This window comes from Notolepis coatsorum (genome assembly GCF_963971535.1).
Source record: "Notolepis coatsorum genome assembly, chromosome: 17".
In the NCBI taxonomy this organism is placed as follows: domain Eukaryota; kingdom Metazoa; phylum Chordata; class Actinopteri; order Aulopiformes; family Paralepididae; genus Notolepis; species Notolepis coatsorum.
This window is the reverse complement of record NC_140181.1, coordinates 68,541,353-68,555,464: the sequence shown is the minus strand read 5'-3', so window position 1 is coordinate 68,555,464 and position 14,112 is coordinate 68,541,353. Positions and strand designations below refer to the sequence as shown.

Genomic DNA, 14,112 nt, shown 5'->3' with positions numbered 1-14,112 from the left:
TGTGATGGATTCAGTCAGATTTTGATATCAAATCAAATCAAATTTATTTATAGGGCCCGACAACACACGGTCCCCATGGGCCGTACAGGTCTTCTTTAAGTCAAGAAGACAACATAACAATAAGTCAAGAACAGAACAAGAACACAATAGGGTCCAAACATTTTTTAGATGAATGCAAATAAATGAAAGAATGCAAGCACTCCCAGACATACCCCACGCGAAGGTAAGGAAACACTCACTAAACCTAACAATAGGGAAAAAAGCTCCACAGGCAGTGTGGAGGAGAGAAACCTTAGAAGGGCCATTCAAGGGGGGGATCTCCCTTCTTAGATGTTGGTGATAGTAGTGTTGCAGACGGACAGTTGGTAAGCATGCACTCGTGTGTGGTGAAACACAGATGAGTGCATGCAATAGCAACTGTACATTTTGAAAGATTAAAGATAGAGTTGATAGCGGATCTATTTGAGGCACAGGGGCGGCGCAAAGAGGGTCACGTCCTCCCCGTCTTAGTCACGGGACATTCAACACTCCGGTCGTTGCTCAGGGACAGCCGGAGACAGGGAGATAGGGGGTGGATATGAGTTTCTAAATCTGGCAACGTCTTATTATCCCTTGACTGGACTGGATTTCGTATTTATTTGAGAGCCAAGACATATGGCTGATGCACACAGCATTGTTACAACTTAAAATGGATGACTATTGACTGAAATACACAGTAAAAAGGTTGATTTTATAAACGGTTACAGCTCAAAACTAGTTTCTAAGCTTTATTTTGATGTACAGGGGGTTTGAAAGAAACCCAGGCTGCGACCCCAGGATTTTGTCTTGCTAGCTCCCGCCTCCTCGATGCAAGAGCTTCACTGAGTGACAGCCTGGATTGGTCAGCTGGGAGGCAGGGACGACTACAACTAGGGCTGGGCGATATGACGATATTATATAAATATCGGGTACAGTTCATTAACGATACACTTTTTCAACGTATCGTGGACATCGTGATGTTTTGCCCAAGAGGATTGTGTCGCGTCAATCTGTCCACACGTTACTCGTTCATATCTCAGCCCGTGCTGAGATATGCCCATTCCGCGGTCTGTTAATAAAGTTTTCAATCAGACAGATGTATGGAAAGGCTTTTATTATAACATTCGTTGTAGTAAAATCATTATGCCTCATTTAGTCATCCTGTTGAGCACTGGTCTCCTACTCGACGGCCGCGGGGAGCTAACGTTAGTAGCTTTGTTGACGTTGTTCAGCCACAGGACATTCAGGAAGTAAAAAACTAGGAGCTTGCCGATTGGTGCTAAGAACAGCAGGGCGGGTGCAAGCGCTGTGACGTAATTGGCAGACTCGACTGTCAATCAAAATTATATGTTTCCGTCAGAATGAATGAGTGAAGACTTTGTTAAAGGGTTGCAGAATGGGTACAATACAGTACAGGAGGATGAAGACCAGAAAAAGACTTTCGACTTTTTTACATAAGGGTCCTCCATTTTCAATTCATCAAAACATTTAGAGACATACATATATACAGTAGTTTCATTAAAATGCTATTTATTGATTGATTGATTGATTGATTTAAAACTTTATTAACATATTGCAGAATGGGTACAGTACAGCTCAATACATACAATTGTTAAGGGGATGCAGACCAGAGAAAGACTTTAGTCTTGTTTACATCAGGGTCCCCCATTTTCAATTCATCATATTTCATATCTAAATCATATAATATCTCATTGCTAAATATATGCAATATATAATCTAATAATCTAAATCTAATATATAATATAAAAATGCTAAATGCATGGGTATTTTATTTTGTCTTTAATGTTAGCTTGCAAAATCAAATACTGTCTTGGTAAGCCTCATAATGAATTGTTTGGGGTAAAAAAGAAAAACATCGTGATGTGTATCGTGTATCGCCCAAAGGTCAGAAAATATCGTGATATCATATTTAGGCCATATCGCCCAGCCCTAACTACAACCTATAGCATCACTTTTCAATAATGTAGTAAATAAAACTATTAGTTAGTGAAAATAAATTACTATGTTGCAAAAAAAATTATGTTTACATATTATTGTGGCCATCAACAATAATATGTATCGATTTGAAGGAACAAATTGTCTGACGCGCAGAACTCATCAAACATCATGCACTACAGTAGCTCAAAGTGTGTTTGTGTGTTAGTGATATAAACTTAATAGCCTATAGGCCTGTATATAACCTATATTTATTTTGTCATTTTAATCAAAGGCTGAAACATCTAAAGCCACAAGCCCTAATATGTCAAACATTTCAAGGTAAATTAATCATGCTATAACCCATTGTTATTTTCCTAACAATGCTTGTAATGTCTGTATGTGCAGAGAGGCCTGTTGCGATAACATTATCGTTGTATCGTATGATATATGGACATAATCTTAATCCATAATCTATCCGACCTTGAAAATTGTGTTTACATGCGCATTTGTTGAATATCACAATAGGCGTGGTCGAGATTGATTTCGGCTCGCCTCGAAAGTAGACCAGAGTAGCCGAGTGCAGCTGGGGGAGGAGTCAGAACGTCGGACACTTCAGATTTGACTGCGGCCTCTCGCCTAGTCTCGCATGGCAGATATCGCGTTCACGTTACCACACAGACATACACACCTGTCCAGCTCATTATAATGTGAGGGCTGTGTGCAAAATTTGATTAGATTCAAATATATGGTCATCACACAGCACACTATATACCTGCTATTAGGGGTGCACCGATATATCGGTCGGGTATCGGTATCGGCCGATAAGTGCCTTGTTGACTGCTATCGGCCTATCGGCCGATAAGCTCAAATGTGCCGATAGCAGTCGCCGATAACTAACCATCCATTTGTGTAGCGTCAAGACAAAAAAAAAAAAATTCACTCGCGACCTACCTGCACAACGCCCGCCGTCCGCCCCACACACACACAAGCTACTGCATCAAAGTTACTATTTATGATTAACAAGGCATTCGTTTTGTGGCATTAACGTTATATAGTTAGTGTTACACGGACAATAACATCAGCATATTATTATTACCCATAGCAGCAAGGCATTACTCCGAGTCCGTTCATAGCCGGGAGGCAGACGACTAACGTTACTGGTGAAAATGTGATTTACGTTGGAATACTCCTTTGCCAACTTGCTGTACTTTGCTTGCAGGTCTGCAGCCATTATTACTGGATTAAGAATAGCCCCAACTTTAGCCAACGTAACGTTATGGCTAAACATTAACATTAGTTAACCCTAGCTTTCGGTTAGCTGTTCAATGCTAATGTAATAACACAACCAAGCGAATCCATCAGAGCTCCCCATCAACACCGCTCTGTCGGGAGGATGGCATTTAAGAAAGTATCTGCTGTTAAAATGACACAAACATTCGTTTTGTGGCATTAACGTTATTATAGTTAGTTACACGTTCAATTACATCAGCATAGTATTTACCCGAAGATAGCAAGCAAGCCGTGCATAGCTCGGTTACATTCCGTTGCTCATTCCGTACCCAACTACACATTCTGCAATCTGTTAATAAAGTTTTCAACCAGACAAATGTATAGAAAGGCTTTGTTTTATTATAACATTTGTTGCAGTAAAATCATTGTGTCTCGTTTGGCCATCCTGTGGAGCGCGCTGGTCGGCGGGCACTGCCGGGCAGCTAACTTATTAGCTTGTTGTGGTTCTGAGTTTGACTCGCATTCTCACAAGCAGATCAATGGCGGCATGCCCCGAAGTAGAAAAATGAATATTCGCTTGGTGGTAAGCAGGAGGTGGGTGCTAGCGGTGTGGCGTAATTGGCCGAATCGACTGTCAATCAAAATGGTTCCATTGCATTGGTTGAAAGCTCTGGTTGAGAGAATAGTATCCCGCTGCAGGCCGCCAGAATGGTTCCATTGCATTGGTTGAAAGCTCTGGTTGAGAAAATAGTATCCCTCTGCAGGCCGCCAGACGATACTGGGAGAGGGATCAGTGATACCATAAACATATTTCTTGATGTTTCCTTTTTTAAGTAAGTAAAGAGGCCTACAAATACAAACACACATACAAATATACAGTAGTTTCACTAAAAAAATTAAAAAAAAATTAAAAAAAAAATTAAAAAAAATATTAAAACAAATTAAAAATACTTATTTTTTGCCACAATTATCGGTATCGGTATCGGTATCGGCCGATTGTGTTAGTTGAACAATCGGTATCGGTATCGGTGGCCAATTTTCATATCGGTGCACCCCTACCTGCTATAGTGGAATAGACTGTATTCATATACCATATATTATACCATCTTGTTGTGCGCTCCTGCCCACCGCAGCGCGCACGCACACACTGCTGAATAATTCTGTTTTGCATCAATATATATATATATTAGGGGTGTAACGTTACACAGAAGCCACGGTTCGGTACGTACCTCAGTATTGGGGTCACGGTTCGGTACAACAGAAAAAAAATATTTATAATAATTATTAACACTATGATCGGCGATGACGAGTTAAGACGTCATTCCTAGCCATGCTCATTCTGCCGAAGACGCCGTAACTCGTCTTTGATGTCAATATTTAAAAAATCTGTGATCGAAATCATATTTCCCCTCCGGAGCCCTGAGACACACTGCAAAGCTCCACTCAACTCTCTAGCGCCATCTGGTGGCCGATCACCAACCGGAAATGACCCTTTGAACCGGTAGTGCTCATCCATATGTGGTCCGGGCACTCGCTATCGTTAGAGAGAGACTCCGTCTTGACACAGTGAACATCGATCGGTGCAAATAACTCGAAAAAACAACATGATTTGGACGTATATACTATTATACAACCTGGAAATGGATCGGGCATTTCTCCATCCCATAATAGAAAAAATTCTGTTCCACGCTCATCTGCCAGCGGCGCGAGGAAGCCAAGGTAAGATTCAGCGTTATATTTAGGGGTGCACATATATATCGGTCGGGTATCGGTATCGGCCGATAAGTGCCTTGTTGACTGCTATCGGCCTATAAGCTCAAATGTGCCGATAGCAGTCGCCGATAAATACCCATCAATTTGTGTAGCGTCAAAAGGCAAAAAAAAATAATTCACTCGCGACCTACCTGCAGTGCACAACGCCCGCCGTCCCCCACACACACACACAAGCTACTGCATCAAAGTAACTAGTACTTATGATTAACAAGGCATTCGTTTTGTGGCATTAGCGTTATATAGTTAGTGTTACACGGACAATAACATCAGCATATTATTATTACCCATAGCAGCAAGGCATTACTCCGAGTCCGTTCATTAGCTACCGGGAGATGCAAGACCAACGTTACTGGTGAAAATGTGATTTGCGTTGGAATACTCCTTTGTCAACTTGCTGTACTTTGCTTGCAGGTCTGCAGCCATTATTGCTGCATTATTAATAGCCCCAACTTTAGCCAAGGTAACGTTATGGCTAAACCTTTAACAATAGTTAACGCTAGCTTTCGGTTAGCTGTTCAATGCTATTAATAACACAACTCCCCGTCAACACCCTCTCTCGGGAAGATGGCATTTAAGAAAGTATCTGCTGTTAAAATGAAGTGTTACACGTTCAATAACAAGCATATTATTTACCCGAAGATAGCTGTAAACAAGGCATTACTCCGTTAGTCCGTTCATAGCTCGGTTCCATTCCGTTGCTCATTCCGTACCCAACTACACATTCTGCAATCTGTTAATAAAGTTTTCAACCAGACAAATGTATAGAAAGGCTTTGTTTTATTATAACATTTGTTTCAGTAAAATCATTATGTCTCATTTGGTCATGCTGTGGACCGCCGGTCGGCGGGCGCCGGACCGGGCAGCTACGTTAAGTGTGTTCTTCTGCAGTGCTCTCGCAAACAGAACAATGGCGGCATGCCCGGAAGTAGAAAAATTTATAAACGCTTGCCGATTGGTGGTAAGGACAGCAGGAGGTGGGTGCTAGCGGTGTGGCGTAATTGGCCGAATCGACTGTCAATCAAAATGGTTCCATTGCATTGGTTGAAAGCTCTGGTTGAGAGAATAGTATCCCGCTGCAGGCCGCAAGAATGGTTCCATTGCATTGGTTGAAAGCTCTGGTTGAGAAAATAGTATCCCTCTGCAGGCCGCAAGACAATACTGGGAGAGAGATAGTGATACCATAAACATATTTCTTGATGTTTCCTTTTTTTAAGTAAGTAAAGAGGCCTACAAATACAAACACACATACAAATATACAGTAGTTTCATTAAAAAATATATATATATTAATAAAAAAATATATATATATATTTACAAATACTTATATACAAATATCGGTATCGGTATCGGCCGATAGTGTTAGTTGAACAATCGGTATCGGTATCGGCGGCCAATTTTCATATCGGTGCATCCCTAGTTATATTCTAACGTGTTCCATATAAACTGCTATGATGAACATATGACCCACTCTGGATGAATCATCTAACGCTGCCCACGGAATTATAAACGATCCCCCGCCCATCCGGTCATCATCAGATGATATGTAGTAACTCCTAGAAGCACATCCAGTTGACATTTTTTATCTCGCACAGATTCCTACCAAACTGTATTTGATCATCAATATAATGCATTTAGGGCTATAAATCACGTTCTGAAGAAAGCTGCAGAAAACGATAAAAACATACTTATACTTTAGACCATATTTTAGTATGAATATGTGAATGAAAAAGTTTAACGTTGCTACACCCTGAACAATACATATAGGACATTGAATGGGCCATAATAATGGCAATTTAGCAATAGAATTTAAAAAGTTATAGCCCTGCAAAGAAGGGGAACTTCTCCATAGACAAATAGAGATGGCGAGGGATGGTAAATTATGAATTTAACCCATGGCGATCAAAGTGTTAATAATAAAAAAATAAAAGTTAAAATGTTTTATATTTTTTTTATATTATATTTATGATAATTATTATTATTATTATTAACCCATTCTCTGCCACCACTTTGATCATCCTAAACCATTCTCTGCCAGCGCTATTTGTCTATGGAGATGTTCACCTTATTTGCAGGGCTATAACTTTTTAAATTGTATTGCTAAATTGACATTACTATGGCCCATTCAACATCAATTATCTATCGTTCAGGATGTAGGAACGTTTAACTTTTTCATTCACACATTCATACGAAAATACCGTCTAGAGTATAAATATTGTTATCGTTTTCTGCAGTATTTCATAGAACGTGATATAGGCATAAATGCATATATTAGATTATCAAATGCAGTTTGATACCGATCCATGCTATATTAAAAATTTAAACTGTACATGGTGCTAAACGTTATGACTGATCCATCTGCGGGTGAACGGAGGGGGGGGGGGGGGGGGGGTCGTTTATAATTCCGTGACCGACGTTAAATGATTTATGTAGTATGGGTGATATATTGATCAGAGCAGTTTGTATCGAAAATGATAAAAAAAAACGCTGAAACTCACGTCGTCTCCTCGTACCGTTGGGCGATGAGAGTGGAACAAACAGATCCCAGTTATGTGGTGGGGATCGAGGCGATCCAGTTCCGGTTTGTATAATACTAATATACGCCCAAATCATGTTGTTTATTGAGTTATGGCAACGATCCATGTCCACGGTGTGTGGATTGAGTCCCGGGACGATAAACGAGTGGCCGGACGGAATTAGGGGACGGACCGAGCTGAAACGGGCATTTCCGGTTTGGCAACTCGCCGATCGGCCACCAGGTGGCGGTATTGAAGCGTTGCAGAGTTGTGATGGCTCCCGCAGCATATGACAAGGCTCCGTGGGTGAAATATGAATTCCATGACGAAAATATGAAATATGAACTTGAAACACGCTGTACAGAAATATTGGCAGACAACGAATGGCTGGCAATAACGCTGAACAGCGATTTTGGCAGGTAATGGGTTAAATAGAATAATTTTCTATAGGCTTGCCGTGGTAATTAGTGATACTGGTGTCATTCTGTGTTCAGGCATCCACTTGCCTACTGCCCCTTTAAACTTATCCTTGCTAAGTTTCACTTATATTTCACAATATACTTGTTATCACCATACATAAAGCTTATATTGAAACACGTTGACATTAGGGCCGTTTTTTCAACCTCAAACCTATTCCTTAGCAACCCGTGTTACCAGGTAAACAAATCACAGAACGATAGCCACGTTAGTTAGCCAGCACCAGAGTCAGAATACATGGCTCTGGGCGGCTAGGTGGTGTAGTGGGCAAGGCGCTCACCACCAATGCAGGAGACGCTGGGTTCGAGCCCAGCTCTCCACATTGCTATCAGCTTGGCTGGTCGTTCATACTAACACAATTGGCAGTGTTAGGGGTGGGAAAGCTGGTGGGTGGGTCCTGGTCGTTGTAAACAGCGACTCCTACAGTTCGGTCGGGGCGCCTGCTCAGCGAGGATCTAAGGGGGGTAGTGTGATCCTTCCACACGTTACACCCTCTCAGTGAGAGTCCACGCTGCCAGGTGAAAAGAAGCGGTTGATTGGCTACACGTGTGTCGGAGGAAGCACGCGATAGCCTCCACTATCCCAGACCGACTGTGGGGGGTAGGTGCGCAGCAACCAGGAAGGGGATTGGGAATCGTCATAACGACTAACATTGGGATGGGAGAAAAACGGAGGAAAAAAAAGATCAAAAATAAATCAAAAATAATACATGGCTCTGGCCAGCACCCGCCAGGTCCTGACGTTAGCTCTCAGTACGATAGCCACGTTAGTTAGCCCAGCACCAGCCAGGTCCCGACGTTAGCTCTCAGTACGATAGCCACGTTAGTTAGCCCAGCACCAGCCAGGTCCCGACGTTAGCTCTCAGTACGATAGCCACGTTAGTTAGCCCAGCACCAGCCAGGTCCCGACGTTAGCTCTCAGTACGATAGCCACGTTAGTTAGCCCAGTACCAGCCAGGTCCCGACGTTAGCTCTCAGTACGATAGCCACGTTAGTTAGTTAGCCCAGCCAGGTCCCGACGTTAGCTCTCAGTACGATAGCCACATTAGTTAGCCCAGCACCAGCCAGGTCCCGACGTTAGCTCTCAGAACGGTAGCCACTAGCCAGTTAGCCCGCAGCACCAGCAACAGTAAGCGTGTCTCATTTAATTTCCACCACTCCGGTGTAGGGGTGGACGGTATGGTCTAAAATGTATATCACGGTATAATTTGAAGCATAGACGGTAACGGTATATATCACGGTATCATCGTTTTTGATAATTTTTTTTTTATTTTATATAATTTTTTATTTTTTTTATAAAATATATATATTATATAATTAGACTTGTACTTGTATTATCTGCGAGACATCGCCACCATGCAACAAGCTCCACTGTCTGTGTGTACTCTAGTAGCCTCCAGCTACGGCCAGGATTCTCCGGAGCTGCACCTGGACCTATACTCGAGTAGCCTCGAGCAGAGCTACGGCCAGGATTCTCCGGCGCTGCACCTGGACCCTATTGTATTGGTATAACGTTAGCAAGCCCTCAGCTCGAATATGCATCGAATCAGTGTTATAACTTATAAGACATTGATATCAGGAGCTATCTGTAGCTACTGCTAGCCGGATATATAACGTTAATACAACGCCTCAGTGAATTATTTAGTTCAATGGGACATTTCGTTTTGAACGGTGAACTAACTTGCGTTAACGTGAGCTAACAGCTAACGGAGCTATCATACACGTCTCTACTAGACTTGATGGAGCGTTTGTTGATGTCAGGAGCTATCGGTAGCTGGCCGACTAGATACCGTTCGGTTAGACAATGCCTCATCATGTATTAAACTAAAAGTGAATAGTTGACTGGGTCATTTTGTAACGGTAGCTAAGCTAACGTTAGCTCAGGGAGACGCCGCCGTCCCCCCGTGTGCCGTGTCCCGTCCCACTAGACTACTAGACCCGTGTTTACATGCGTGCGGGAGGGGCTGGCACGCCCACTGCGCGAAGCCTCCTAAATAACTTTTTCCAGTTCGCACATATCTATTATCTATGACTAATTCTATCTATTTTTAGGGGCAAATGCGAGTGAAATAGTCGCGCTGTGGTTACATGACGTCATTGCTATTTTAGAGCTGCACTACCGGTTACACGGTATAGTCAAAATCCATACCGTAGAGCAAATTCATACCGTTTATACCGTATACCGTCCACCCCTACTCCGGTGTGTAGACAACCAGCTCTGCGTGTGCTCGCTCCACTAGTGAGGACTGGTCTCGTCCTCTGCTGGCACGTGCCGGCCCGTGTGTGCACTACAACCAATGCCGTCCCTGTCAAAACTCTTGTTTCAGTGTAATAGAAACTGAAACGCATCTGCGATTTTGACGGTATTGAAAAAAAACGTCTGGATTTCTAAATACCCTGGTATACCGTAATACCGCCCAAGCCTAGTAATGACCTTGCAGCTGTTCCGTAAATGTGCCTCACCTCCATGCACTTTCGCTGCTCTGAAGTCTGAGCGCGTGTTGCTTTCTAACAGCGGAGGAGTGCAAGAATGTGACAATTTGACCATGTGACCGCGGCAACGCGGGAGAGCGGCAGTGCGGAAATAGGCTGTCTATTGCCATTCTCTAAGACAAACGCTAACCTTAACCAGCTCCTTAACACTTTGACTGCCTAAAAACGATTTACAACGTCTTTGCTGGCGATGCTAAAGTTGCCGGGGGACGCTGTACAGCGTCCTTATATCAATATTTCAAAAATCTGGAATCGGATTCATATTCCCCCTCCGCTGGCCTGAGATTCACCAGCAGGACCCACTGAGCTCTCTGGCGGTTCAGGAGCGCCATCTGGTGGCCGATCGGCGCAACTGCTTAACAGGAAGCGCAGTAGAGGTTTTGCTGGTCGGCCCTATTGCTTCCGGCCACTCGGGATAGGTTCCGGCACTCTAGCTCGTCACTCTACATAGCGATCGATTGCCAATAACTCGATAAACAACATGATTTGGACGTATATACCATTATACAAGCTGGAGATGGACCGGGTAATAATATATCCCATAATGATAAAATTTCTACTCGACGATGATCGCCCAACGGCGCGCGGAGACTGGGGTGAGTTTCAGCGTGTAACGTTACCATCTTCGATACTAACTGCTTTTATCAACATTTGACCCACATTAGATGATTGGTATAACGCTGCCCACGGAATTATAAACGCCCCCTCGCCCATCCGGTCAACATCAGATGACGTGTAGTAACTTCTAGAAGTACGTCTAGTTGGAATTTTTTATATCGCGCTGATTGCCATCAAACTGTATTTCATCATCAATATAATGCATTTGGGGCTATATATCACGTTCTGGAGAAAGTTGCAGAAAGAGATGAAAACATACTTATACATTAGACCATACTTTACTATGAATATGTGAATGAAAAAGTTTAACGTTGCTACACAATGAACAATACATATAGGACTTTGAATGGGCCCTAATAATGGCAATGTAGCAATAGAATTTAAAAAGTTATAGCCCTGCAAAGAAGGGGACGTTCTCCATAGACAAATAGCGCTGGCAATCTATGGTATATCATTAATTTAACCCATGGCAGCCAAAGTGTTAACAGCGCCTAAACTTAACCGTTCTAACCATAACCAACTCCGAAACAATGCCCAACCTTAACCTTAACCATGCCTAACCTTAACCGGCGAAAGAATACACGTTAAAAAAAAAAATTGATGGGATTCGAACTTGTCAACAACGGACCGCAGGACCGCTGCGCTGCCAGGTGAGCTGAGCTTCGAATGAAAATCATGGCGGATTAGGGCGGTTACATAATGCCGCAAGCTCTGCCGCTCCGCTCTGCGGTTGCCGCGCCTGCCGCGGGGCGTGTCGCAGCCAATCAGGGAAAACGCGGAAGCAACGGCAGCACTCTATTCTATTCTAATCTCTATTTACAGTCAAATGTTCCTTAATATGCACTGTCTCTGTATTTTAAACCAATAAATACAAATACAAATACTGCTCCGCTGTTATTAAGCAATAGGCAGTCTGAGCTCGGTGTGCCCGGCCGCGTCTATTCTTAACCCAAACGGTTCATGCGTTTTGCGAATCTGATTGGTCACTGACGTTTCTGGTCATGTGACATGTGCGCCCAATCGCGTGACACGCCCATTTCCGCCTCGACCAGCAGCAAACCCTAACTGTTCTATCGCCATGCTCTAAGACAAACTCTAACCTTAACCAACTTCGAAAGAGTGCCTAAGCTTAACCGGGGAAAGAACTTGCCGTCACACGATTGGTGCGACCAGAAACATCAGTGGCCAATCAGAGCGCAAAACGGGAACGCGGAAGCATGCACCGTTTGGGTTAAGAATACAGTCTGGGGGGGCTCCAGTAGCTCACCGCATATCTCGGCGCTATTTCTGCGTCGGGGAAAACCGTGCTGCGTCACGGATCTGGTTGACTCCGAGTTCGATTCCCGGACCCGCCGGCATTTGCCGAATGTCTTCCCCTGCTCTATATCCCGTTTCACCCTGTATCTGTCGGTCATGCTTGACCAGAAAAGCGATAAACGCTAAAAAATAAAGGTAAAAAAAAAAATACAGTCTGCCCGGCCACGCGCGCTGTTCTCACACAGACCTCGTGAGTGCCTGCATGTGGGTATGTTTGCGCTGTGGAGCATATTCGTCGCATGGGTGCGCGTACCGCACCGTGACGGCCGTACCGTAGATCCGCGGGACGAATACACGTACAGTTACACCCCTAATATATATATATACTGTATATTGAGGCAAAACAGAATTATATATAGAGTATACTTAGAGAAGTACTGTACATAGATCGGTAATGCTCAGATTGCTCATTGAGTCATGACTATAAATGCAAAACGTAATTATCGTATTTATCATCATTATAATTATTTAATTCCGATGATAGAAACAGTCCAGAAACTGTAAATGTCCTAACCCAACCCCCTCCAATGTACAGTAAATGTCCTAACCCAATATTATACAACGGCATGCAAATTTCTCGATTCTGATTGGCCATTTACACGTCTTTATTGGCAACAATCCACGGTCCTGGGCTCAGGACCCGCCCACAACCGAATCACATATCACTCCCCGGCTCACTCCGGGAGAAAACAAGATCGCGGACAACAAATGGTTATGTTGAAAGCACCATAACGACTAAATATGAAGCGATTCTGTCAAGGGGAATGTGTTAGTCCTTTAAACAATGTTGGATGATGTAATTGATGGGTCTTGAGTCAATCTAGAACAAAAGAAAAATCGCGGATTGATTGATTAATTGATTGATTTAAATTTCTTCCTTCCTACTTTCTACTGACTGCAGCGTTCTCTCTCACACTGTCCGACGCTGGCGTACCCACAAACACACACACACACACACACATACACACACGCACGCACACACACACTCCTGTCTGCAACAGCGGGGGAGTCAGACTGAGAGAGAAGCAGCGCTGTTTTAAGTGAGCATGGTCTATTGAATTGATTGATTGATTGCTAATTTTATTACTGTACCCCTGGTTTCCAACTGGTTAAGTTTAGGCTAAAAGAAATAAATAAAAAAATAGGGCGAAGAAAACGTTTTTTTCCTATAGGGCAAAGAAAACGTTTTAATTTGTTTTACCTACTTTATATAGAAGCATCTAAGAATGAAGTTCTATGGAAAGTAGGTCTGCATTCCCTTAACAATTGTGTGTATTGAGCCGTACTGTATTGTACCCATTCTGCATCTGGTAATAAAATTTTCAATCAATCATTCCAATAATACACAGTTGGATGTGTTAGTTGGTTGGATGCACTTCAAGCTGCTTCCACCTGAGGCAACTTCTCTCAATCATTCCAATAATACACAGTTGGATGTGTTAGTTTGGTTGGATGCACTTCAAGCTGCTTCCACATGGAGGCAACTTGTCTTTTTTGTAGTTGTGGGAACTACTTTTTCTGGCGGATGGTTTTTTCAATAAATCTTCGATTAATGTGTGTTTATTGTATAGAAATAAGGTTGGATGAATCTGGCAGTTGTATAAAAGCTTTACACCACTTGTAGTCGTGATTTGTGACCAATAAACCATGCCTAGGGGGGTCGAGCCCCCTAGGCATGGTTTATTGGTCACAAACCACTCCTGCGCGTGATGTAATGCTTAAATACACAAGACCCAC

At 43.0% G+C, this 14,112-nt stretch overlaps 1 protein-coding gene across 1 annotated transcript in view; it reads right to left on the bottom strand.

Annotated features, from left to right (window-relative positions):
• Positions 1 to 14,112, bottom strand: part of larp4aa (La ribonucleoprotein 4Aa) — a 64,581-nt gene that overhangs the window by 28,425 nt on the left and 22,044 nt on the right. The window lies entirely within an intron of this gene.